This window comes from Podarcis pityusensis (genome assembly GCF_964106645.2).
Source record: "Podarcis pityusensis genome assembly, chromosome: 17".
Classification (NCBI taxonomy): domain Eukaryota; kingdom Metazoa; phylum Chordata; class Lepidosauria; order Squamata; family Lacertidae; genus Podarcis; species Podarcis pityusensis.
Window position 1 is genome coordinate 10020311 of NC_138042.1, and position 26612 is coordinate 10046922.

Sequence of the window (26612 nt, forward strand, 5' to 3'; positions counted from 1 at the left end):
CATATAGTTTACAATTAAGAACCATATGTGTAAGGGTTTCCACCAGGTGGTCTTCACACGGGCAGGTGTTTTCTCCTTCCACCCTGCTGGAGAACCTTCCCCAAAGGTTGTTTGATGGATTTGAATTAAACCTGCGAAAAAGCCCTTCTTTCTTGAGGGTTAAGCAGAAATTCAAGGTAATTGTGGTTTCCCCAGCCACTCTGGGCAGCTCCCAACAGAATATGAAAAACACGATAAAACATCAAACATTAAAAACTTCCCTAAACAAGGTTGCCTTCAGATGTCTTCTAAAAGTCAGATAGTTGTTTATTTCCTTGACATCTGATGGGAGGGCGTTCCACAGGGCAGGCACCACCACCGAGAAGGCCCTCTGCCTGGTTCCCTGTAACCTCACTTCTCGCAGTGAGGGAACCGCCAGAAGGTCCTCAGAGCTGGATCTCAGTGTCCGGGCTGAACAATGGGGGAGGAGACGCTCTTTCAGGTATACTAGGCTGAGGCTGAAGCTGGTGAGCTGTTTTAAAACGGGTTCCTGTTGACTGGTCCCAGTTACTATCTCAGAGCTGTGTTTTTGAATAACATGAGTAGTCTTCAAAGGCAGCCTTGCACATTATATACTTAGAATGGTTGAGTCTAGAGGATGTCAAAGTACCGAGAACTACGGCCAGGCATTTCAATCCAGGAGGGGTCATAGCTGGCACATGAGCCTTGGATGCTGAAAGCTGCGGCATACCATGCTTGGGGTCCCAAGGAGACACAAGTGGATCCCTTGGCAGTCCCAGACTGTGAGCCTGATTCTCTAGGTGGAAACGCAGGTGGTGCTGTGGTCTAAACCACTGAGCCTCTTGGCCTTGCCGATCAGAGGGTTGGCAGTTCGAATCTCCACAACGGGGTGAGCTCCTGTTCCTCTGTCCCAGCTCCTGCCAACCCAGCAGTTTGAAAGCACTCCAGTGCAAGTAGATAAACCGCTGTGGCAGGAAGGTAAACTGCGTTTCTGTGCGCTCTGGTTTCCGTCACGGTGTTCTGTTGTGCCAGAAGTGGTTTAGTCCTGCTGGCCACAGGACCCGGAAAGCTGTCTGTGGACAAACACCGGCTCCCTCGGCCTGAAAGCGAAATGAGCACAGCAACCCCATAGTCGCCTTTGACTGGACTTAACCGTCCAGAGGTCCTTTACCTTTTTTTACCTAGGTGGAATGCAACCCCATCCAGAACAGGTTGAGCATCCCCTCCCTGGTCACACAAACCACCCATCTGTAGCTTGTCTGTTTTGGCAGGATTGAGTTTCAGTCTACTGGCTCTTCCACAGCCCATGACTCACCCAAAGCAGCATGACTGCAACCACATGTTGATTTGGCCTCGAATGCCAGAGCAAGACAGCAACACTATTAGCTTGCTGGATATATTCAAGGAGAAGTTATGGGTGTGTCAATACCACCCCCACCCTTACTATCGTGGAATCATTTGATCCCAGTGAAAGAGAGGGTGGGGATATACAATGACTTTCAGGGGTGGGCAAGCAAATCTTTAAAATGCTTAGTTTGCCTTAAATATGAGGGGTTTTGTTTTGCCCCCACCCCCACCATTGTTTTGCCATTGCTTCAGGTCAATGCTGGGCAGATCCTGACCACACTCTTTTCCTGGGACAGAATGACTCTGTTGTCACGGCACAGCAGCCTCACTGGGACATGTGCTACACAATGGCTTAAAAGAAGAAAAGTTTCTGCCAACTCATATTTACGGAAAGCCAGACATTATTTAAATTAAACATCCCCCCCCACACTGCTACTACCGTCCTTTGGAGAGTGTTTTCACCTATGAAACTTCCAAAAATTCAGCAGGTCTAAATATTTTGGCTCAGGGCTGAAAGAATTCCATCTTGCTTACAATCTGAAGGTAACTTCCAATGCTGGAATCTAGGGATGCAGTTCCTTTGGATTTCTGATGAGAAATTGTAATAACCTGCAGTTTCATAAGAGCAGGGGTCAGGAAACTTTTTCAACCGTGGTCCGGTCCACCGTCCCTCAGACCATGTGGTGGGCCGGACTATATTTTGAGGGGGGAAATTTGAACGAATTCGTATGCATTTTAAATTCCAGAGATGCATATTAAACAAAAAGGCCGGATTGAGAAGGCGATTGGGCCGCATCTGGCCCCCGGGCCTTAGGTTGCCTACCCCTGCTTGAGAGTGTACAGTGCTACCTCTGGATGTGAACAGGATCTGTTCCGGAGCCCTGTTCACATCCTGAAGCGAATGCAACCCCTGTCTGCGCGTGCGCGGGTCGCAATTCGCCGCTTCCGAGGTATGACTGTATATTTAAAGAAGATGAATAAATGAGCAAATTAAGTTAATTTGGATGTGCAGAAGATACTGAAAATAAGAAACCACAGAAAGGTGGGGGGGGGGGGGAGGAAGCCAAGTTTTGAAATGTCAAAATGATTGTAAAATCAGTGAAATGTCTAAATCTGAAAAGTATACATAAAAAAGGGATTTCTGATGAGAACTGGTCTCTCCACTGAGAGAAAATTCAGTGCTGGAGAGAGGAATATTGGCATGAGATGAGAGGGAGTTAGGGAGGTTTCCATCCAAATTCTTCTCCCCCAGTGCTGCTTGTGCAAGCATCTTCATTGCATGTGCTGGGTGTGCATCATGTAAGCAAGACACTGATTCCACACCCCACCCCACTGTTGAAGGAGAAGCTGGCAAAGGCAGGGGAATAGGCACCATGGAATGTCCCATACCTGCCCTTCAGTTCTGAGAAACAGAAGGGGACTGGGTGGGGAGCATTCCACAGCTGCATCGCCCACACACTGTAACAATCAGCGCACCATGTGTGTTGATGTTCTGCCCAACCAAGGCCCTCTTCCATTCCCCTTTGCCCACCACTACCAGCTGCTTCCTGTCCTGGGAGGCTTTTAACTGCAAAGAGGGAAGGCTGGGGCTGGGTGCTTCAGCCCCCTTACATGCTGGGAGACATTTAAGAGCTGCATTTTGAGGTGGGGAGAAAGTGACTCTTGAGCAGAGGGCTTTAACATGGAAACAAATGCACTGCCTCTGTTCTTAACAGGGTAATGCCGAGTCTGGCTGCTAAACTTTTGGCCCCCTCTTTCCTTCTTCTTTTTTTAAGTGAACATCTTTATCGAAAGTTCAAAAAGCACATAATTATATGTGCACTAAACATGGTGAGACGTAAATAAAAGAGAGAAAAAGAAAAAGAGAAACAGAAACAGAACCAATGTAGAAGGGGGGAAGGGAACCCCCCCCCAAACTGTATACTTTACTTCACCAGATCTTAACCCAGGGGTCAGCAAACATTTTCAGCAGGGGGCCAGTCCACTGTCCCTCAGACCTTGTGGGAGGCTGGACTCTATTTTTTTTTGGGGGGGGGGGGGAATGAACAAATTCCTATGCCCCACAAATAACCCAGAGATGCATTTTAAACAAAAGAACACATTCTACTCATGTAAAAACACACTGATTCCCGGACCATCCACGGGCCGGATTGAGAAGGCGATTGGGCTGGATCTGGCCCCTAGGCCTTAGTTTGCCTACCCATGTCTTAACCTATTGCAGTATTTGTAAGAATGGATTCCAAATACAGTGGTACCTCGCAAGACAAATGCCTCGCAAGACAAAAAACTCGCTAGACGAAAGGGTTTTTTGTTTTTTGAGCTGCTTCGCAAGACGATTTTCCCTATGGGCTTGCTTTGCAAGACGGAAACGTCTTGAAAGTTTGTTTCCTTTTTCTTAACACCGTTAATACAGTTGCGACTTGACTTCGAGGAGCAATTCATAGAACGCGGTGTGGTAGCCTTTTTTGAGGTTTTTAAAGACTTTGGTGATTTTTGAAGCTTTTCCAAAACTTTCCCGACACCGTGCTTCGCAAGACGAAAAAAATCGCAAGACGACAAAACTCGCAGAACGAATTAATTTCGTCTTGCGAGGCACCACTGTATCACTGAATTTGTCCATGGCAAGTCTGCATTTATATGCAAGTTGTTCATATGCTGCGAGCTTGTATAAGTCTTCAATCCAGTCGTAGGAGGAAGCCACATTTTTATTTTCCCCGTTCACCAGTATCAGTCTTTTTGCTGTGGTAAGGGCAGGGAGAGTCCACTCATATTGTCCTTTTGCGGGGTTCCATGTTCTGAGTGTATAATTCAAGAGGAAATTTTGCTCTGTAAATGTAAGGTTGTTCCGTACAGTTCTGTTGATGGTTTCAGTTACCTTCTGATCTTTTGCCCCCCCCCTTCCTGATGGCTCACCCACCTTCTTGCTCAAGTCCAACCTGTGCAAGTTTCCGGAGCTTTGTAAGCAATAAAGGGTGACCTTTCACGCAGCCTTCCCAGGTTGGGGGCCCAGACTGCCATTGGAGAACTACAGGGCCCATTCAAGACACCAGCTGGGGGTATGTATGACAGCAAACGTCAGCTTACAGGGTAAAAAAAGCTATGACAGGCAATGGCAGAGATGATTAGCATAGCTGGGCTTGTGCCTTTTGCCCAGTGGGCTGCCCCGTGAGTGCTGTTCAGGAAGCAGCTGCCTGTATCCTGAGCCTCCAGGGACCTCTTAAGAAGTGCTTTCCTTGCCTCTGGAGTGGGGCTGAGTGAGTGACTCATGCCACTGGCCTCTCCAAAGGCTTCTTAGCCTGCCTGTTCATCCCCTCCCAACATTTCGTAGAACAAGATGCATATTTTAAGATTGTTTTGGATTAGCTGTTCTGGAAAGCGGAAAGCAAGCTTGAAAACACAATGCAAAAAGAAGGCATTTCGGCTGCAGCCAAAAGATCAAATTGTGTTGGCTGTTGCAATTATGTCTTTGTCCTTCTTCCAAAGAACTGGGGGGGGCGACGTCAGCAACGTAGGGGGTTTATCCCATTTTAATCCTTACAATGGATGAGTGACTTGCCAAAGGTCACCTAGGAAGCTTCAGGGCTGAGCCTGGGATTTGAATTTGGCTCTCCTTGGTTAAAGGCTAAACATTCGGCTCACTACTCTACTGCTTTCAAAGTTTACACTTACCTGCCCCTCCCCAAAAAGCCTAAAGACATATTGAAGTGTCTTAGGCCTGCATCCTCCTCACACTAAATTCCACGACAAATGTCTCCTAATCGCATCCGTCTTTTTTGTCAGTTCGAGATATTCAAATAATTTATCCTGCCATTCCTTTTTTTGTTGGTACTATTTCACTTTTCCAGTTTCTAGCTATTAATATTCTTGCTGCTGTTGTAGCATAATACAAGAACTTGAGGCATAAACGCCCCTTCTCCTCCCATCTCATGGAGTCTATTTTTTACATGGAGAAAAGATGGCTGCAATTACATGGGCATTCACCCTGCCTTCCCACCTCATGCTCTGTTGTCTGAGGAACTTTCCTCCCAGCTCTGATACTGGAAGTAAGGGGCGTGGTGTGTTTTTTTTGGGAGGGGTGGGGTGGAATTCTGGAGGCAGACCACAGGAGAGGTTTTGTCTTTGCTCACCTGTGTGCAGCTTTTGATGTGAAAATTAAGGCACACATGCATTCAGATACATTTTAGCATGAATGAGACAGATGTGAGAAATGCAAACATGGCCGTCCCCATCATTCTCCTTTGGCCCTTCCCTACCCCACCAGGGAACCTTGTACAGTGGTACCTCGGGTTACATACACTTCAGGTTACAGACGCTTCAGGTTACACACTCCGCTAACCCAGAAATAGTGCTTCAGGTTAAGAACTTTGCTTCAGGATAAGAACAGAAATCGGGCTCCAGCGGTGCAGCGGCAGCAGGAGGCCCCATTAGCTAAAGTGGTGCTTCAGGTTAAGAACAGTTTCAGGTTAAGAACGGACCTCCGGAACGAATTAAGTACTTAACCCGAGGTACCACTGTGTTGTGCTGGAGAAAGAGAAAATGTTTTGCTGGCTCCCACTCTCATCTATATACTGTGATCCCATTGTTATCCAGAATCATGTTCATGAGAGTGTGGAAGATGCACAATTACTAAATGAACAATTTCAGAACAGCAACTATATTATGCACACCGGAGAGGGTCTGCTCTCCCCGCTCTGCTTTCTGACATCTTTCACAAAGGATTTCCCCCTTTTTTGATATCTTGTATGTGCATCAGTTCACAAACGTGGCTGGGTTTGCTATTTTGGATAGTAAGGACAGGCGACACATGACTTTTGTCATGCCATTTGCCTCTGAGTGCGGGCTTTTCCTTTCACGAATTGCCTGTGCGGGGACCTGATCTGAATTTAGTGGGAGCTTCCTCTCCCCCACTGCAAATTGCAGGCGGGGGGGGGGTCTGAGAGCAGACTGCAGAGGCTAGGCAGATTATGTTGGGGATGTCTTAGCTGTCTTCAGGACCCAGAGTTGTGGATAGGTCAGCAATAAAACACCTGGTGCCTGAGAAGCTAACTGTTTATTCAAAGAAGCCAAAACAGCACAGGCCTAGTGATCACTGCAACTCTTCCCAGTTGGTCTTGCATCAGTGAGGCAGTTGTGAGGATCGAAGGTCCCTATCTTCCCACTGCTCTCTAATTCCTCTCTATGTTCTGGGAGACCAAGCAGTAGGCGAGCTGGTCGCAGCGGGAGGAGGAGATTCCTTGGCTTCTTCAGTAGCCTGCCTCCACTGCTGCCTCCAATTCTGGACTGCTTTCTGCCACAGCCTCTTCCTGCTCACTAAACCCTGTTACCCCTTCAGTTGCATTTTTTATGACGTCTGCCACACTGTGCTCTCTCTCCCTTCCCACCCACCCACCCCCAGTTCCAAATGTGTGTGTACCCTTGCATGTATGTATTTGAATCACAGAAGCAAGCAGCGTCTGTGGCTGATTTAGAAGAAAAACAAATGGCTGGCTGGGCAAGAGTTGAGCATTTACACCCCCCCTACCTACTTCTCTACTCCGCTCCCTTCCAAAGCATCTTTTATCTAGGTTTGTTGTATGTGTTAGCATGCAATGTTTTGCCCTAAAAGAGGACTTTGCAAGCCTGACAGTGATCAGAAAGCAAATTCCACCAGCCGAACACTCATACAATTTCATAAAAATATGAAAATCATTGAAGTCAGTTCATACATCCAGGATACATTCAAACATGCATTATTTGAGCATACTGATTAGATTTTGTTCAACTGGTATTTTCTTTCTCCGAGATCCATCTTGGAGCAAACTGGTTCTCTGTGTTTCTGAAAGAAACTTGTTTGTGTACTTCACTGATTGGTGGAATGGATGAACCACCTCACTTTCCCCCATGGAGCAGTTTCTCAACTTTCTAAAACCTATTATTTTCTCTCTCTTTTTGGAAAAAGCAAACAAAAATGATACGAATGCACATTTAATTGAATAAATGTACATGTGGCTTTTTCTCTTAGAGTGTCCAGTGGCAGCATTGAAGTCCATTGCAGAACTGAACCAAATATTCTCTCTGGCCACCATGAAATTAAATTAAACTTCATGGGAATCTGAAGTTTGCCTTCCATTGGCCAACTTGCGTTCAAAGAATGCAATGGTCACGTCTCTCTTCCTGCAGTGGTAGTTTAACGCTCACAAGGTTATGCAAGTACCTTATGTAACGTGTGGTTCATTAGTTGGCTTTGTCCTGCCATGTGCTGGAAGCAGAGGGGAAACCAGGCAGCTGCTATGTGTGGATGGTTAAAGGGGAAGATGATTTAGCCAGGATACAACCACACGAGAGGCAAAGCAAAGAAGGATACATGAGACAGCACCTTTGCACTGGTTCACAGTCTGTTCCATGAAATGTGCAAGTATGAATTTCATTGACAAGGGGCTCATCCTGCCCAGGATCCTGTTTGTTTTCTTTTTATAAATCATTTTTATTGATTTTACAAGTACAAAGTACAAATAAACACAAACAAATAAGAACATATCTGTATAAGGAGATTCTCTGAATCTTGAGACTTCCCTCCATGGAGTCTAATTTTAAGCATCTACAACTGCACATTCATCCGTACTCCAATTTTTATATCAAACCATATTGTCCTTAATATTTTTTTTACACTACAAGTGAGTAGAATCCTGCTCTTGGTTCCATCTATTTACAGTGGTCTCCCAGGTAACTTACAAATTTTCCCCATTCTTTTATAAAGTCTTTATCCTCTTGGTTTTCTCAGTTTCCCAGTCAGCTTTGCCATCTCAGCATATTCCATCAGCTTGGTCTGCCATTTTTCTTTGGTCGAGACTTTGTCTTCTTTCCAACTCTGGGCTAATAGCACCTGGGCGGTTGAGGTTCCATACTGATGCTTTTGAATTATGGTGCTGGAGGAGACTCTTGAGAGTCCCATGGACTGCAAGAAGATCAAACCTCTCCATTCTGAAGGAAATCAGCCCTGAGTGCTCACTGGAAGGACAGATCCTGAAGCTGAGGCTCCAATACTTTGGCCACCTCATGAGAAGAGAAGACTCCCTGGAAAAGACCCTGATGTTGGGAAAGATAGAGGGCGCAAGGAGAAGGGGACGACAGAGAATGAGATGGTTGGATGGTGTTCTTGAAGCTACCGGCATGAGTTTGATCAAACTGCGGGAGGCAGTGGAGGACAGAAGTGCCTGGCGTGCTCTGGTCCATGGGGTCACGAAGAGTCGGACACGACTAAACGACTAAACAACAACAACATAGTCTTTTCTGCTCCTTTGGTATGTCGATACCTGTAATTCCTAATAAAAAATCTTCTGGTTTCTTAACAAAAGTTATTTTAAGCATTTTTTTTATTTCATTATATATCATCTCCCAGAAAGCTTTTATTACCTTACAAGTCCACCATATATGATAGAAGGTACCCAGTATCCTGTTTCTAAGCAACTTTGCAGAGAGAAGCTGTGTGTGCTTGTAGGTTAATTATGTCAAAAGCAATATTCTCTATAAGCTGTTACTGCTCATGCCTCAACAGCAGCGAAGGTGCAATCCTGGGGGAAGAAGTGCTATTTCCCAGACACAAGTTGTTTCAGTTTGAGTGCTAGGAAAATACAAGGTCCTCTGTACCATCCAAAGAGTAACTGTGAGGGGTGTACTCCTCAAAACGAAAACAAAAAACCCTCTGCTAATGGGGAGTGACCCCTGCTGTCCACTTAGCCCTCTGGAAAGCTCAGCAGCTAACCTCGAGTTTCAATGAAAGTAGGTTCTGGGGCTGAGTCCTGAGTTGGATTCTGACATTACAACTTTCTCTTTTGCATACAGTGGTACCTCGGGTTAAGAACTTAATTCGTTCTGGAGGTCCGTTCTTAACCTGCAACTGTTCTTAACCTGAGGTACCACTTTAGCTAATGGGGCCTCCCGCTGCTGTCGCACCACCACCGCGCGATTTCTGTTCTCATCCTGAAGCAAAGTTCTTAACCCGAGGTACTATTTCTGGGTTAGTGGAGTCTGTAACCTGAAGCGTCTGTAACCTGAAGTGTCTGTAACCCGAGGTACCACTGTATCTGAGACCCTCCAAGTCTCTCTGTTTTCCAGGCACAGTCCTGGATTTACAAGCCGTCCTGGTCTCTGACTTGATCCCAGAATGTCCCACTTTTCCTTAGGACGTCCCTATTTTCATCAGAGAAATATTGGAGGGTATATCTGCCATGTGTCATTCTGACCCAAACACCTTCTTTGTTCTTGTTCTTCTGGCCTGCCCACCGTCTCCCATTCCAGGTGTTGAAAAAACCCCTCTAGAGGTTACTTAAGGGGGGAAACCCCAATATCACCACCCCCAATGTAGTAAATATATTTTGCCAAGTTGGCAGTTGACAGCTGGAATTACAGTGGTACCTTGGTTGTCGAACTTAATCCCTTCCAGGAGTCCATTCGACTCCTGGAACCGTTTGACAACCTAGGCGTGGCTTCCAATTGGCTGCAGGAGCTTCCTACACTCAATTGGAAGCTGCGGAGGCCACGTCGGACATCCATCTTCCAAAAAACATTCGCAAACTGGAACACTTACTTCCGGGTTTGCCACATTCGGGAGCCGATTTGTTTGGGAGCCAAGCCATTCAACAACCAAGGTACCACTTGTATATTAACTCTGCATTTCCCTGCAATTAAAATTGTTTTGCCACCATGCAGGTAATGGCAATGCCTCTGCCCTCTGACTATGCGTTTACGCTCATTCTGCATTTTTGCTCCCACAGGAAAGGCTGCAGACCTCCATGCAACGAACAGCTTTATGAACTAGCTGCGTGGAGTTCTGAAGACTGACACAAGCAGAAATTAAAACTGCCCAGTGATTGGGAGTGAACAGATTGGGAGTGAGGATTGACAGTGATGGGCAGCTGGGCCTGTTTTGAAACCGACCACATGGCAACTTTATTTGGTTCAGTCCCTGGACTCCTGGTTCTTGTGATTTTAGCAAGGCAAGGGGCCCTACCCAGCTTTCAGCATTCCCATGTGGCTTGGGGCCGCATGACCCTTGCAAAGCAGTCCTTTTTTTCCAGGCCTCTGGGCAAGTTTTATTCCTAGGGAGGAGCCAAGAGTGACTCACAGGCAAGGACCAGAGGAATAAGATTCTTTGCTGGAATTCTGGTTGCTTTTGGGGTGTGGCTACTCTTGCGTCTGCTGAGAAGGGTTTGTTTTTCTTGGTTTTCTCCCCTTCCCTTGTGTTTCTTCTTCTGTTTTTCTTCCAGAAGCTCTTCTCTTCCCGCCCCTTCACCCTGGGCCAAACCTCTCCCATCCCTCCTTAAACTCCAGGCTTTTGGAGGCTGTTTTTCATCTCTTCCTCGGACAAGCAGGCCTTTGTACTGCAAACTTTCTGGCTCCTTTCCACGCTAGCGTTTCGGATGCTAAGAATAGCCCTGAGCCGTGGCAGTTGAAGCTGCCGACCCTCGGAGGCCCTGGATGCGAGGCCCTGGCGAAGAAGACATCCCTCCTCCTCCTCCTAGGGGAATAGGGATGCAGCTGGAGGACAGCCAGGGAGGCACATTGCCAAAAGTGTTGTCTATAGCTCCAAGTCGGAAAGCCAAAGGTCACCAAGACTGTAGTTCGTGGCTTTCTCTCCCACCAGCCGCTTCCTTCTCCTCCCACCCTTGTCTATTTATATTGGAGGCATATGGGAGGCTGGGCTGGAGGTTGGGGGGGAATAGGGGGTGATGGTGTGACCGCTGCCTCCCCCACACTAGGCGAGATACCGTGGTGGATTCTTGATATTCCTGTCATTAGAAATACCTTTGACAGACTGCAGGAATTGCTAGATTTGACCGTACCAAGAACATGAGGTCGGTATGCTGTGCAGTGCCAAGAAGGAACTATTTGTAGATTTTATCCTCATTTTTAGAGCACTTAGAAGGACAGCAACCCTCTGCGGTGCTTCACCTGGCCATAGCTGTCAGCTTTTCCCTTTTCTTGCAAGGAATCCTATTTGGAATAAGGGAATTTCCCTTAAAAAAAGGGAAACATTGACAGCTATGCACCTGGCAGGTCCAGGTACCTTCACATTGCATAACCCCCAAGTGTCCCAATTTAACCGGGACACCCCAAATTAACAGAAGCCAATTCTGATCCTAAATGCCCCAATTTTGTTCCCCTGTGGCTGTTGCGCCAGAGCAAGGGACCCAAAGACGGGGGCTTTCTGGTTCCATGCTGTGGCATCAGTCAGTTGGCTCACACCAGAGTGCAGGATCAAAATAAATGGAAGGAAAACTTACCTTGACCTCCTCTTCTTCCTTCCTCCATGGCAGTACCAAAAGTTTGTCTGCAGTGCTGGAGGAGTAGGGGAAGAGGCACGTCCGGCCGGTTCTGTGTCTCTGTACACAGCTGAGGCCGGGGTGAACTTCCAGTAGGCCGCTGCAGTCCATGGGGTGTCTTCCAACATACCCCTGAGGCTGCAGAGGAGGAGGACTGGACAAAGGTAGGAGGTTGTGGAGGGAGGGGCGGGGTGGACGAGGAAGGGATCAGCGGCAGGGAGGGGGCAAGTGACAGGGTCAGTGGGGTGGTGATGGGGGTTCCCCCCGAATTGCCCTCCTAAAATGATGGAGGGTATGGCTTTGCACCGACGTTCGCTGCAGCACACTGAAATTCAGTTACAGCCCCCATTTGTGCAGTGCATGCTTACACAAGTCTAGTTGGGGTAACTGAACTGCAGACAACACCTATCAATAGAGCCCTCTAACCAGCTGAGTTATCCAGACCAGGGGTCAGCAACCTTTTTCAGCCGTGGGCTGGTCCACCATCCCTCAGACCATGTGGTGGGCCAGATTATATTTTGGGGGAACAAAATGAATGAATTCCTAGGCCCCACAAATAACCCAGAGACACATTTTAAATAAAAACACACATTCTACTCATGTAAAAACACCAGGCAGGCCCCACAAATAACCTAGAGATGCGTTTTAAATAAAAGGACCCATTCTACTCATGTAAAAACACGCTGATTCCTGGACCATCCGCGGGCCGGATTGAGAAGGTGTTTGGGCCGCATCCGGCCCCCGGGCCTTAGGTTGCCTACCCCTGATCCAGACTCACTGAGCCAAAGCTTTGTATTATGTATGTTCGTAAATCCTGGGAATACTTTTGTCAAAGTCGCGACTTTCTTGTCAGACACTGTGATGCAAATCCCCGGAGAATCTCTGTTGCATCTTTTTGGTTGTTTTGCATGTATTTCATACGTGGGTCTTGCCGTTGCTTTTATTCTTGTCTGCAAAAGACAATGTTCCAACTGCTTTGAACACCCTACAATATGGTTTTGTCTTGTACTGTGCTTTTGTCTTTGTTCAATATCACAGAAAGCTTACCAGGTGAAACAATCCAATCCCCCATCCCTTTTTCTTATAATAATAAATAAAACAGCTGGCCCTCTGCTTTAAAGTTCGGGCTTGGGCTTTCTTTCCCCAGTGGGGTTTCAAATGGCTGCAGGTTTTGCTGTTGTGGTAAAATTGTTTCAGTTTTCTTTTCACGAGGGTTTTTGGAAGGCAGTTTTAAGTTGCTTTGTTCAGCTTTGTGAAGAAGAGAGACTTTCTTGCTTTCTCTCTGAAATGAGCTGGGAGGAGGAGTTGGGGGGAAAGGCACAGAACAGTAGCGTAGCTAGACTTAGCTTGTAGAATTGTGTTTTTTTTTAATTGAAGGAAGGGGTTAATACTTCTAAAGGCCTAAACTTGCTCGGATTTTTATTTTTAAAACGCTAGACGCTTGAATGAACATATCCCATGTTCCATGTGACAAGTTCGCACTAACTTTTGTAATATCAATATTAATATTTATTAGGAATGTGTGTCGGCCCTATGTACTTTTCAAATTATGGGGCACATAGAGGGGCAGTTTTCATAATTCAGTTGGATTGTGCTGTTAACAAGGCATCTTGAGTTAGATCAGGGACTTACTAATTCTCCAGTGCACTCTGGGAACTTTGTTTTTAATCAACCACTAGCAGAGTCCATGAGAGGGACTGACATTTTCTTCCATGCTCTTTTTGCTTCCATCATCTCCATGATTTCTGTTGTACCCACCCCAAAATGATAAAATAGAATCCCTGCAGCCATAATTCTTCCTTTCCTTTCCTCCTTTCCTTTCCTTTCCTTTCCTTTCCGTCTTCTTTGCTGCTATCATTCTGAAATTTGGCAGACTTCATTCCCTCATAAGGGTTTATCATGCTTGCAAATTGCATCCAATTCTGGCATAAAATAAAAGAGAACTTTTCTTTCTTTCTTTCTTTCTTTCTTTCTTTCTTTCTTTCTTTCCTTCCTTCCTTCCTTCCTTCCTTCCAAAACCCCAATACGCCATTAATTTTAAAGGTTCTTTATGTGCCTGCAATTTGGCAGGCTTAATGCAACCCCTTAATCTGGAGGAACTGCTGTGCCCTCAAATTTTATTCATTTCTGTAATGTGTGTGTAGGTTCACCACTGCAGTAAATGGAGGGGGTGGGACTGACCTTCATTTTTAACAGATCTGATTTGGCCCCCAATAATGAGTTGAATTTTAAAGGCACAGAATGGTTCTGAAAGATTGGGCTGCTTCCCAAAGTTAGAAACACAAGTCGAATCTTGTGGTTGGTGCACACCCGTAAAAAGTATGCATATTGTGAACACTTACTTGTACAAACAAACAGCAAAGATAAATGTCATTCAAGTATTAACTTTAGTTCAATCATCTGAAAATTCAGTGCTATTGAACTAGTTCTTTTTTCCCTTCTTTGCTTATTATTGTTACACTTGCTCATTCTTTATGTATATTTTGTTGTCTACCTGTAGCATGCACCTGCTATTTATCTTTATACAGCATATGGAACAATGCCATAATTTATATATGAATGTAGATATTGTGGCTTTAACAGCCCTAGGAAGGAGCAACTAGGGACTGGCTCATCTCAAAATCTGAGAACTAGCCGAGATGTCAAGGCCAGCAATGTTGTAGCTACACAAAATTATGTCAAGGTGTAAATCTTGGGTGTGCCAACACGGAGCCATCAGATATTGCTTTAATCAGTCCCAGCCAGCATGGTTAATGTCAGAGATTATGGGAGCTGAAGTCCAGCAACAACTGCAAGGTCCCAATTACTCTTGGTGTAAAATAATCTTTACTTTCTAGCATGGGCTCAAAAGAGAACTCTTTCCAGTGTTATGGGTGGGATTCCACTAAGTTGTTGCATGCACAGAATGAGGTCCACTTATGCAACAGGGCTTCCTCACCCTCCTCTCTCCAAGCCCCCCTAAATCTGCTCTGGAGAGTTGGGGAAAACTCCAGAACAGCTTTAGGGGAACATGGGGGGGGGGGAAGTCCCATTGCATGAGTGGACCTCATATCAGCACAAATACCCCACTTACCTCTTATTGAATTCCGCTGGAAGAGACTGAGGCTGCTGTCCTATACTGGCTTAAGTAGTTAGCACATTGGGCTCAGTGAGACTTGTTTCTGAGTTGATGTATATGGGGTTGCACTAAATTAAAGGTAAAGGGACCCCTGACCATTAGGTCCAGTCGTGGCTGACTCTGGGGTTGCAGTGCTCATCTCGCTTTATTGGCCGAGGGAGCCGGCGTACAGCTTCCGGGTCATGTGGCCAGCATGGCTAAGCCGCTTCTGGCGAACCAGAGCAGCGCACGGAAATGCCGTTTACCTTCCCGCTGGAGCGGTACCTATTTATCTACTTGCACTTTGACGTGCTTTCGAACTGCTAGGTTGGCAGGAGCAGGGACCGAGCAATGGGAGCTCACCCCGTTGCAGGGATTCAAACTGCCGACCTTCTGATTGGCAAGCCCTAGGCTCTCTGGTTTAACCCACAGCGCCACCCGCGTCCCTGCACTCAATTAAGAATCAACAAATTCCTAGCTCAAATTTTGCCCCAGCCATAAACTGAAGAGATAGCCTAAGGGCTCATCCAGACTTCCTTTTCTGCTATGTCTCTGGGCACAGGGCCACACCTTAAAGTTCTGTGTCTGAACATTCGCTGAACATGGAATTTTCAAATATGATGCCCTGCCAGAAGGCATCATTCTTGCTGCCTGCTGCTTCCCCATAGGGGACAGGAGACAGCAGTCCTTAAAAGCCATGGGAATGAAGTTTCGCTCATGCTCAGGGACTAATGTGTTGTGTTTCCTGGGGCTCCCCCACAACACAGACTTCATTGGATGTTTCCCCACTCTTGACTACTCAGTCTTCAGGGCTGTGGCTTGCATGGAAGATGTTCGTGATCTCCAAAACCCTTGCAGCCCCTTGGTTCTAGCAAAAGCAGCTGGGCTTAGTTTATCCAATGTAATTTGCCTTGACTTGCCTCTTAATGGCACTTCTACAGCAGACAGTTTAGTTGGATTCTGTTTTCTCTGTGGTTGTGCAGTACCGACATCCTTTCAGATTTTGAACTGCTGACATTCTCTGAGTTCCGAAATATCACCCCCACCCACCAAGATACTGCTCTACGTTTTTCTTTTTGGCTAAGCAGTGATGCTTGGAAGCTAATAACGGATGTTCATCCCATTTCATAATAAAATCATTACCACTGACCATGGTATAGCATTAGCAGCAATAAATTAATAGTCAACTTGATACATGGAATTTAATTTAAAGATTATCAGAAAGATAAATCACTGTTCATCAGTCTAATTAAACGTGTTGTATAAGCAGATGTGAATCTGTTCAGCTAATTAATCTTATTCTTTTAAATTCTGCAGTGTTCAAGATTAACTCAGTAATCTAATTTTGAGAGGAAAATGTAACTAAATACAGCTTTTTTTAAAAAAAACCTGTTCAGCCCCATATGGTTTGGGGGGGGGTTTACTGTGAAGCAGCCTAAAATTTGTTCACAGTCACTCCACAGTCACACCTGTTGCCCCAGGTGACTGCAGAATCAAAGAGATACACACCAGTATCTTAAATTCTAGTGCAAGAGAGCTTGGGGTAAACCAACTGTGCTTATCCTGAGACTGTATTCATCTCACCCAAGGATGTGGAACTGGTAGCCTTCTAGACTACCACACCGTTTATAATACCTGAGCATTGACCATGCTGCCTTGGGCTGATGAGAGCTGACAACATCAAGAGGGACACAAGTTTCCCATCCCTGATCTAGCTCAATATTACCTTCTCTGACTTGACAGCCAGTCTCCAAGGTCTCTTTTCCCCAGCATATGCTTCCTGAGGTTATCTAACTGGGCATTGAACCTGGGCCATTCTGCATGCAAAGCATGCACTCTCTACAATGGTGCTAAGGAATTCTATCCACAGGGCAACATGTCTTGACTCACCCATCCGATTTTTTGGCAGGCTGAACAATATTGTCTTCCTGAGTGACTGCTTGGGTCACTCCAGGGCTTAGTGCTCACCTGAGGGTGAAAAACAGCTGGAGATGGCTTTTGTTTTGGACTCTTGCAAGTTAGGAGGTTAGATATCAAAGCAGGTGGGGAAGTATTGTCAGCCAATGTTGCAAGCCTGGATCCAGCATCAGGTCATGTTTGGGCCTCTGGCTACACAGGGGATGCGTGGAACCAGAGAGGTCTTCCTGGCTTCCTATTGATGTTGGACAATTGGTGGCTTGGGGCTTCCAAACTCTGTCCTGTCTTGCTTACAATGAGTTCTTAGTCTCTGGCTCCCTGTTGTCACTGAATGAACTTTAGCCCTTTGCTCTTGCTCGATGTGACTGAATCAGGACTGACCACATGGTCCATGTTGAGAGCCAAGTAGATCGTCCCACCAAGTAGGACAGTCATCAAAGTTAAAAATGCTGCTCCAAGTCAGGAAACTATGTGAGGTGACAATTTAAAAGCTAGCATGTGCTTCATTTTTGCATCATGTGGTTCTGTTGTTGGTCTTAGTTAAAGATCTGGACAATGTCTAGTGATCTGAAGGCCTTTTGATAGCCTTTCTCAGGTTTGGGAATTCTCCTTTAAATCAGCAACCTGGTGCCCTCCAGATGTTGAATGTCAATTCCCATTGGAAACACTGGCGGAAGCTGATGGAAGTTGCAGTCCTAAACATCTGGGGGGCAAAGTCTTCTTTAGATGCATTTTGAAACTCACAGCCGCACATTCAAGTGTTACGGCTTTCATATGAACAATGACAATGGTCCAGTTGACCCCATGTGTGTTGATGCATTTTTCTACGCTCAGCCACAAGTAATCCTGGCTTTACTAAGAGGTAAAATACTGACGCCTCCTGGACACGAGATCAACTTCTTTGTTCCAATCAAAATTTGCACACAAAGCCCATGCTGTGTCTACAAGTAGAGAGTATGAAGTAGGGAGGTATGAGGAGGTCAGGGAAACAAGGATATGAATGTAAGCTATGGAAAGATTGACCCATTTTTCTTTTTTCTCTTTTTAAGTGTCTTTTATTCTTTTATTCTGTATTTTGTATTTTTTTTGTATTTTTACTTTTTGTTTTTCTGTAATTCTTTTTTTCTCTGAAATTTTAATAAATATCATTTTTAAAAAAAGAGAGAGAGAGTATGAATCCCAGATTCCTGACCTCCTCCTTGGAAGACCTCTGTGGTTCCTTCCTTGGGGCTGGGTGGCAGAGCAGAATCAAAGCTTTCTATGCTGTCAATGCCATGTTACAAGAAATGAAAACCAGACAGGCTGAGTCGTGCAGCAATTTGATGGGAGCAACAGCAGCAGGCCTGAGTTCCAGATGGCTGGCGGATGGCAGAAATATGCTTGAGGTTTCAAGAATCCTTGAGGTTTGGGGCTTTTAAGAAAGCATCAGCTAAAGTCCAGGGATTAGTCAGAGGCAGCACTAAAGCAACGGATGCTGAATGATCAGGGTTTGGGGACATGTTCTTTCTGCCCGAACTGGCAGAGGAAAATGATCTTTTACAGGATTGGGTGAATGTTGCTGTCTTGGAATACTGACCTTCAGGAGATGTTGTTAGACTCCAGCTCCCATCAGTCACAGCCAGTGTTCAGGGATGATGGGACTTAAAGTCCTGCAACATCTGGAGGGCCCCAGGTTCACCCTCCTTATTCTCTTGAGTTCTCTGGACCAGCTGCAGGTGAGGAAATGACCTTTTCCTATTTTCTTTTCAAGGGACAGTGATACACGGGGACTGCTGGCTAGAGAAGGACAAGAGAGGGGCATACTTGTGGAATCGGCATGCTGCCTTATCTCCAGGCTGCAGAGAGAGAGACGGGAGAGGCACTGATTGAGGTGAGAGAAACCTTTTCGATGCGCACAACAACCAGGACTTCTTCTGCAATGTTAGGAATTGCAGATTGCTAGCCCTTTTGCTACTTCACAATGCTGCCAGATCCTTCACAATGCTGCCACTACAAACCCAGTGACCATGGACTTAGCCACACTGACCTTTTGCCCTGCTCCATCTCTATACGTGGTTTTATTTTTTTTATTTTTGCCCTGGAGCTTTCCCCTTGGAAACCCACTCTTGGTTGCTCAATCAAAGCAAACATCGATTCAGGTTTTCCGCAGGGTTGACGTTTGCTCCAATTCAGCTTTAAAGAGTAGGTCTTCATGGGGAAAGCTTTAGGGCAGGGGTCTGCAACCCGCGGCTCCGGAGCCGCATGTGGCTCTTTTACACCTCTGCCGCGGCTCCGGGGCGGATACTAGCAAGGGAAGGAGGCGCATTGTGCGCCCCGACACTCCCCACTGTGGCGGGCGCTGTACTGGCTGTGACGTCGCATGGGGGTGGTGCGTGCGTCAGTCACGCACCGTCCCGACGTCACCTTCCCGCCCGCCCGCTACATTGTAAGGGGCATGTACGCTGGTCACTGCATTGAAAGGGGGCATGTACGCTGGTCACTGTTTTGAAGGGGAGTGAAGAACACACACACACAAAAAGGTAACTTGTTAATTTAACGTTTATTTCTATGAGGAGGAGTAATTCTGAGGGGTCAAACAAAGAAATAATTTAAAAAAGTGACAAAAAAGTTATTTTTATAATGATGAGTTTTGCGGCTGCCAGTTTTTTTCCTTCGGAAATGGGTCCAAGTGGCTCTTTTTGTCTTAAAGGTTGCAGACCCCTGCTTTAGGGCAAAAATAAAGGCACTTGGACATGGAGCTTTAAAGCATGGACTGTGCTGAGAAAGAGCGGAGGAAAAGTTGCTGTGGATTAGCAAGCCCTGCACCTAAATCTCCTAGACCTATTTCTGTTCCCAAGGACAATGCATGAACGTTACTGTCTGGCCTGCTGGGAGGGATTCCTGGGAGCAATAAGGTGGCTGTAGCTCACTCCTTTTCTGTCTGGTGGCAGTGATATCCTAAGTGGCTGGAGGTGCTTGAGTTGGGGCTGTTGAAAGGAGGTTGGCTCAGCATCCACCTCCTGGCTAATTTCAGCTTAATTCCACTGTGATGAGTTCAGGTCCTGTCCCTGCTTCATAAAGCAGAACTGATATACTGTATATATATGTGTGTGTGTGTGTATAGATAGATTGCCCTCTTGGTGAGGCTCCTCAAGGTGGACAACCATTACCAGATACTGCTTAGCTTTGCAAATGTGCTAGCAGTTTTATTGCTGCACCACTAGCAGGTTGCCAGTAATGCATTGTGGTTGAAGCTGCAAGTGGCGAGGAGAGTGATTTTGTTAAAGCTGTCGAGACGGCCAGTGATGAAACTGGCTCCCAACCAGCAGAGAAATTTGAGGAAGATCAAGAAACATCGGCCAGAAAGATGGCTGATGTCTTTCTGCCAGTAGAGTGGAATGACCCTTTTTCCAGTCCTGTGCGGAGGTCATGGAGTTTATGTATCTACATGGAAATGAACATTTGGCATTTGTTTTTGCTCTGTGAGAGATGATTGTCATTCTGGCTTCTATAAGGTTGGTAGGAAAATGGGGGTGGTAGGAACAAATGTTCAGTTTCAGAATTCAGCAATGAGTTCTGTTGGAGGCAGGTTCTCGGAAAATCACAATTGGTGTGGGAGCTGTTGTAGACGAATGCTATCTCCAGCTAAGCCCCTTTGCAGAGTTGTGGCACCTTCTCCACTGAAAAGGAAAGAACCTGAAAAGTGAGCAGATTTGTTATCAAGTGAGAGGTACTGTAAAGACCTCTGATGGAGACTGGCTTTGAGTAGTTTGAGCACGTGAATGCGGCTTGCTTTCTGCCTGAACTGATGCTTAGTTTGTGTTTTAGAAGGCATAAACTTATGAGAATATAAGATCCTGCTGTATCAGGCCAGTGGCCCATCTAGTTCAGCTTATGGTTCTCACAACAGCCAAACAGATTTCCATAGGAAGGCCACAAGCAGGGCCTGGGTTCAACATTAAAGTGGTACCTCGGGTTACAGACGCTTCAGGTTACAGACGCTTTAGGTTACAGACTCCACTAACCCAGAAATAGTACCTCAGGTTAAGAACTTTGCTTCAGGAGGAGAACAGAAATTGCATGGCGGCAGCAGCGGGAGGCCCCATTAGCTAAAGTGGTGCTTCAGGTTAAGAACAGTTTCAGGTTAAGAACACACCTCCAGAACGAATTAAGTTCTTAACCCAAGGTACCACTGTACTCTTTCCACATGTGATTCCTAGCAACTAGTGTTCAGAGGCATACTTGCCTGTGGCATGCCACCACTCAGATCTATTTAGGGCTATTTGGGTAGCAGTTTGCTCCCATGACAGGAGGTTCAAGCAGCCCTCTAGGTATGTGGTTTTGGGGTGCTGATTTTTTATTTTTATTTTTGCAAGTTCTGCTTGTACCAGATTTCAAAGCCTCCTATCACTGACCCTCGGAAGCAATGATTTTATGATCACTCACTCACTCACACACACAGCCCAGCCCTCCCTCTCCTTCTGACCCCAGAAGAGAAGTCCTATTTCCACTTTCCCAAGTTTGACTTTTGCTGCTTCAGCTCTACTCTGCTTGCAAACGCTTTGCTTCCCTGCATGTCCCCCCCCCCCAACTCTCCCCAGCTTCCTGCTCTAGGAAAAAAGCCTGGCTGCTGAAACCGAACTTCCTTGCTCTCCCACTGGGTTGGTGTTTCATCCTCCGCTCCTCCCCCATCATTGCCAAGATTTCTTTGTCAGCAGGAGGAAGTTCTCATGTAGCAGCCTGCAAAATTGTTTATTTTTGGAGAAAATTGCTTCCATATAGGGGGAAAGGGCCAGAGTTGCTCTGCCTGTCTCTTGAAGGAGCGATGCTCAACTTACTCTGCTCCTTTCAGATGCTGCCACAAGCTTGCCCACCCTGAAAATGAGAACTCACTGCTTCTTTCCTCTCTTGCCAGCTCCTCTTGAACTTGCTCTGTCCTTATCAGCCCACTGACTCTTATGCTAGCATCTGGGTAAGCTAGCCATTGTCCATTTGTCCGATTTGCAGGCTTCATACTGCACCTGATAACGGCATGGAAAAGGGTGGGTTGAACTAATAAGCTATGGAGAAACTCAGAGTTTTGATGCAGAAATCAAGCAGACTGGATTAGTCTATCAACGTGATGCTTTTGAACAGCACCTAGCATGCGGATGGTGCATTGCAAATATTTATTAATTATTGCAGTAGATGGGTGTGTTGACAATGTTTGGCCAGTGTGTTTTTTGTCCATTTAAAAAAAGAGTTTGCTAGACCTTAGGTTTTGAGGTATTGAGCTGCTCAGGTTTCGCAAAGTAACTAAAAATAAAACCACATAAAAACAGCTTTTAAGCATGGATGCAAAAGTCTAAGAACAAAACACATGCAAACCACATCAGTTGTGAAGGGGGCCCTACTGCAATCCTTTGGATGTGGGGCTTCCTTTGAACACTGCTCAGATGATGGACCGTGTCCAACTTTGCTAGGCCCAGCCAATGAAATATATCTCACTAGTTTTACAGCAGTTTCGCTGACTGCTGGTGCATTTCCAAATTCAGTTCAAACTGCTGGTTGCTGGTTACCCTTTTAAGGTCCTGGGAAGCTTTGAACTTGGGTGCCTGAAGTGAAGCCTTCTTCCACATGGACCTGTCTGTGTGTTCGGAGGCCCTTCTTCGGGTCAAGGAGGTGGCTACTAGGAGAGTGGGGGGCCTTTTCAGTTGTGGCACCTCTGCCCCAGAAAAGCTCTCCCCATGGGGACTTGGCTGGTGCTGCCCATTATTTCTTTCTGGCAGAAGACAGTTTTGGTTTTTTTCTGGTTGAAGCTGACTTCATTCTGTGGCTGTGATTGAATCCCTCTTTTGCAGGGATAGGGAACGCTGGGGGTCATCGATACTTGGGGGCTGCAAGCCCCCCCTCCCCATTCCCACGTTAACTGCTGAGAACCATCATTATTGCTTCTAGCCGTACAGATGAGTTGTTTTTGTAAGCTGCTTTGGAGAAGGTCATTGAAAAGCAGTGTATAAGTAAATAAAGGGCACTCCCCGCATTTCATCTCCTCTCTCGCATGCCTTTGTCCACATACTTTAACAGCTAAGTTCTTTCTCTTAACCCCCACCTGCCACCCCCAGCGCCCCATGGACTCTTCTCCATTGACCGGCAGTTCCTCGTAAGACAACTGCGATGGTGAGCTCATTGCCAGGATTGCACAAGAGCCAGTGTGGCCTAGTGGTCAGAGTGCCAGACTAGGACCTGGGAGATCAAGGTTCAAATCCCCACTTGAGCACGAAGCTCACTGGGTGACCTTGGGAAAGTCACAGTCTTTCAGCCTAGCCTTCCTCACAGGGCTGTTTTGAGGATAAAATGGAATGTGCGGAGGGTGGGGGGGGGGGAGAGAGAGAACCATGTACAACACCTTGGAGGGAAGGTGGGATATAAGTTTAATAAATAATAAATAAATCCAGTCAGCCACTTGATCCAATAAGTACGGTATGCCCTAGACTACCTAAAAATGCCAATAAGGGTGTATGCTTGCTACGTAGGGCATGCCTAAAAATGAAAACACATTGTGGATTAGTTATATCTCACTCTTATTTTATTTATATCTATATATTATATTATTATATATATTATTATATATCACTCTTACTTTATTTTTTCGTATATTACTTACATGTTGGGACGCGGGTGGCGCTATGGGTTAAACCACAGAGCCTAGGACTTGCCGTTCAGAAGGTCGGTGGTTCAAATCCCCGCGACAGGGTGAGCTCCTGTTGCTCGGTCCCTGCTCCTGCCAACCTAGCAGTTCAAAAGCACGTCAAAGTGCAAGTAGATAAATAGGTGGGAAGGTAACCGGCGTTTCCATGCGCTGCTCTGGTTCGCCAGAAGCGGCTTAGTCATGCTAGCCACATGACCTCCCGGAAGCTGTACGCCGGCTCCCTCGGCCAATAAAGTGAGATGAGCACCCCAGCTCCAGAGTTGGCCACGACTGGACCTAATGGTCAGGGGTCCCTTTACCTTTACTTTACTTACATGTTGTTTATTTCTCTCAATATTTTTTTAATGAATTGGAAGAGGATGCTGGGATGCAATACGTAGAGACTACACAGCATTCACTGCAGGAGGACCAGGGGGAGTGGAGCTGGGACAATGCCTTATGCCAGCATTGCCCATTTTCTAAAAGTGGCCCTCGTCCTTCCTTGGGCCAATGTTTCCCAACTTAACAAAAATCTAATTTGACCGTTTGAACAACGGTGCACTTTGTCTCCAGTTCCAAGCCTTCAGGGGGTTTTCCAAGCTTTTGTTTCCTTTCCTTCCCAAGAAGGGTGTGGGCGCGTTTTGGAGCTGGACCTCTGGCGTTTAAACTCATTCAGTGCACCCACAACCAAGATAAGCTACACCCAAATGTATTTTCAAAGTGGGGTTAGCATGCCTCCCATTCAGCCTGTGTTGCAAATGGAAGGGAGCTTTTCCGAGGGGTGTCTCTTGCTGTTCATTCCACTATTTGGGTTGCATTGAAATCCTATCCCTTTGACATGTGTATTCCTTCCCTCTTTGTAAACTAGCCCCAAGTGAGAGAGCCACAACTGGTGGCTGCCACTCTGAATTTTAAGTGCCGCATCACTTGAGATTTTAGGCACAATCCCAAGTTCCCTCCTCGGCTCCCGCAACACTCCACCATTAAACTTTCTGGTAGCCTGTTTTCTGAATTTCACTGTGGCAAACATGTGCTTGTGCTGTACCACTTCAGACTGCAAAAGAATGTGTGTTCTCTCTCTCTCTCTCTCTTTGTCATGTGCATGCGCGCGCGCGCACACACACACACACACACACACACACACACTTCCATATAGAAAAGTTGTTGGGAGAAGAGTTATGTCTTGGCCTTCCCATGATATGCTAAATTTCAACATGCAGGAAACTGTATAAATGCACACCCTGCAGGTGTCCCTATTTTCTAGGGACAGTCCCGGATTTACAGAAGCCGCCCCAGTTTCTGATTTAATCCCGGGATCTCCCGCTTTTCCTTAGGACGTCCCTGTTTTCATTGGAGAAATGTCGGAGGGTATATGTATGTAGTGAGTGACCTACCATGCAGGAGTGGAGAACCTGGACCTAGTCTCTTTCTGTTGAAGGTTCTCCGTTTACTAAGGCTGGATCTAGACTTGTCAAAGGAGCGATTCAGTTAAACACATTGCAGGGAAATCTGGTAGGACGGGATTTTACAGTAGCGGATCCATTTGTGAGGAGCATAACTCTTCTGACAACTCTCCACTGATGGTTCTTCCACTGCTGCTCAGTATCTGACATGCAAGGCCATTGTCCACCAGACTCTCCCGGGAGAGGGCATGGAACGGTCACATGCAATGGCCAAATCCATTGTCAACCTCATCCTCTACTTTAGTGGGATTTTTGTTGTTCCAAACCCTGATCTCAGTCCCCCAAGCCTGCCCTTCCCTTTTCAGCTGCAACTTCTGAGTGTCTTTGTGCCTCAAAAGCAAAAGCCTCCTCTCTGCCTCATGCTGCTATTTTTAAAAGCTTTGTTTGCCTTTTCCAGTGGATGCTTGTTGATCATGGATTATACTTTTTAGTAGAGCAGGAAGCCCCTGGGGTCAGGATGCCCACCCACCCTTCCTGTCTCCAATCAGCTGCTTTTGTCTATCTCTGCTCATGGCCTCTGGGAAAGGGAACATGATGCGGAGGCCCTGTTGCTGGGATCGGGTGCGAGAGGTTCCTCTCTTCTGGATGCATTGTGGATTTTTTTGCAAAGCTGGCTCTTTGTGTACTAAATCTATTTTCATTTTTCCGTCTTCAGAATATTAGATAAATCTGAGTAAGCAGATTTAACAAATTCAGTTAATAGAGACCTCCAGCTGCATGCAGCCTTGCAACTGGGCATCCTTTTGACTGTTGGGTTAGGGGCTTATCCCCTATTTGCTGCTGCTTCCCTTTGTAGTTAGTGGGCCTTGGGCTGCCCCTCCCTCATTGTGTGTTCACCATTCAGTCTTGACCCTGTGTAAGTTTCTTGCCTGGAGATGGTCCAGACCAGGGGTCAGCAAACTTTTTCAGCAGGGGGCCGGTCCACTGTCCCTCAGACCTTGTGGGAGGCTAGGCTATATTTTGGAAGAAAAGAAAAAAAAGAACGAATTCCTATGCCCCACAAATAACCCAGAGGTGCATTTTAAATTAAAGCACACATTCTACTCATGTAAAAACATACTGATTCCTGGACTGTCCGCGGGCCGGATTTAGAAGGCGATTGGGCCGGACCATGGATAGGCAAACTAAGGCCCGGGGGCCAGATCCAGCCCAATCGCCTTCTAAATCTGGCCCGCAGACAGTCCAGGAATCAGCGTGTTTTTACATGAGTAGAATGTGTCCTTTTATTTAAAATAAATCTCTGGGTGATTTGTGGGGCATAGGAATTCGTTCATTCCCGCCCCCCCCCCAAATATAGTCCAGCCCCCCTCAAGGTCTGAGGGACAGTGGACCGGCCCCCTGCTGAAAAAGTTTGCTGACCCCTGGTCCAGACCCTCCAAGTGTCCCTATTTTCCAGGGACACTCCCAGATTTACAGAAGCCGTCCCGTTTTCTGATCCCACTTTTCCTTAGGATGTCCCTATTTTCATCAGAGAAACGTTAGAGGTTATGGAGTTAGGCAACCCCCGAACCAAGTATATAAGTAACTAGACAACCTTTAGAAGACACCTGAAGGTGGCCCTGTATAGGTTTTTTAATATTTAATATTTTATTATGTTTTTATATGTGTTGCAAGGCAGACAGATGGGTGGGGCATAAATAATAACATTAGAATTATTTTAATATGGAATAAGGTGAAGGTAAGGGACCCCGACTCTGGGGTTGCGGTGCTCATCTTGCTTTATTGGCTGAGGGAGCCGGCGTACAGTTCCCGGATCATGTGGCCAGCATGACTAAGCGAACCAGAGCAGCGCACGGAAACGCCGTTTACCTTCCCACCGGAGTGGTACCTCTTTATCT

At 46.3% G+C, this 26612-nt stretch overlaps 1 protein-coding gene across 6 annotated transcripts in view; it reads left to right on the plus strand.

Moving 5' to 3' along the window:
* Positions 1-26612, plus strand: part of KANK2 (KN motif and ankyrin repeat domains 2) — a 76029-nt gene that overhangs the window by 14992 nt on the left and 34425 nt on the right. For all 6 annotated transcript variants that reach the window (XM_080988074.1, XM_080988071.1, XM_080988072.1 and 3 more), the window contains one exon: positions 18413-18532. The gene's annotated coding sequence lies outside the window, so the exon portion shown is untranslated. The remainder of the gene's footprint in view (positions 1-18412; positions 18533-26612) is intronic.